The sequence below is a fragment of the Neopelma chrysocephalum genome, unplaced genomic scaffold (genome assembly GCF_003984885.1).
Source record: "Neopelma chrysocephalum unplaced genomic scaffold, ASM398488v2 Primary Assembly neopelma1_91562, whole genome shotgun sequence".
NCBI lineage: Eukaryota > Metazoa > Chordata > Aves > Passeriformes > Pipridae > Neopelma > Neopelma chrysocephalum.
In genome coordinates this window covers 1-1,255 of record NW_020920333.1, presented here as the reverse complement: position 1 = coordinate 1,255, position 1,255 = coordinate 1, and the positions used below count along the sequence as shown (strand labels likewise).

The window sequence follows — 1,255 nt, the reverse complement described above, 5'->3', positions numbered from 1 at the left end:
ACTGCATAATTTGTGGTAGTGGGGGACTGCGTTCGCGCTCTCCCCTGGTCTGATAGTAAAAAATAGAAATAATTTTGGAAAAGAGGGTTGATGGTCGCTGCGCTTCAACCGCAACAACTCTCTGAAGCACCACAGGCTGCAGTCGGAGAAAGGGACCTGGGGGTGCTGTTCGGCAGCAGCTGAACATGAGCCCAGAGCGTGCCCAGGTAGCCAAGGTGGTCAATGGCACCTGGCCTGGCTCAGGAACAGTGTGGCAGCAGGAGCAGGGAAGTGATTCTTCCCCTGGACTCAGCACTGGTGAGGTCACACCTGGAGTGCTGTGTCCAGCTCTGGGCCCCTCAGTTTGGGAAGAACGTCGAGATGCTGGAGCAGGTCCGGAGAAGGGCAACGAGGCTGGTGAAGGGTCTGGAGCACAAGTCTGATGAGGAGCAGCTGAGGGAACTGGGTTGTTGAGCCTGGAGGAGGCTCAGGAGAGACCTTCTCACTCTCTACAACTCCCTGACAGGAGGCTGGAGCCAGGTGGGGATCGGGCTCTTCTCCCAGGCAACCAGCAGTGGGACAAGAGCACGGTCTTGAACTGCACCAGGGGAGGTTTAGGTTGGACATTGGGAAGAGGTTCTTCACAGAGAGAGTGGTCAGACATCGGAATGGGCTGCCCAGGGAGGGGATGGAGTCACCGTCCCTGGAGGTTTTTAAGAAGAGACTGGATGTGGCACTGGGTGCTCTGGGCTGGGTGACAAGGGGGTGTTGGGCCATAGGTTGGATTTGATGATCTCAGAGGTCTTTCCCAACCCAGTTGATTCTGTGATCCTGTGAATGGGAGCCCTGCAGCCGCAGGCAGCACCCGCTAGAGGTGGTGAGGGGACAGCAGAGAGCCTGGCACTGGACGGGGACATCGTGAGGGACAAGGAAGCAGCAGGACGTCGGATTGTGGGTGTAGGGGACGGTCCCCGAGGCGTTCTGGGACCCTCCGGAAGGGCAGGAAGGCAGTGAGGGGAGCCCAGTCCCAGTGAGAGGCTCGGGATTAACGGGGGGTCCTGGAGCATCCTGGGGCGCCCTCTCCGAACAGGCGCTGCCGATGCCCGGGAGACGCATCCACATTCCCGGTTGGAATTGGGGAGATCAGTTCCTATAAGGGCCTCGCAGACCAGAAGACTATCTTTGAAGAGTTGCTATGTTTAATTACATCTGTCTTTGACCAGCCGTGTCAGGGGAGAGCGCGAACGCAGTCCCCCACTACCACAAATTATGCAGT

At 58.0% G+C, this 1,255-nt stretch overlaps 2 pseudogenes; one reads left to right on the top strand and one right to left on the bottom strand.

Annotated features, from left to right (window-relative positions):
- Positions 1 to 47, top strand: LOC113980003 (annotated as a pseudogene; the record flags this gene model as incomplete).
- A 1,161-nt stretch (positions 48 to 1,208) lies between these two features.
- LOC113980002 lies at positions 1,209 to 1,255 on the bottom strand (annotated as a pseudogene; the record flags this gene model as incomplete).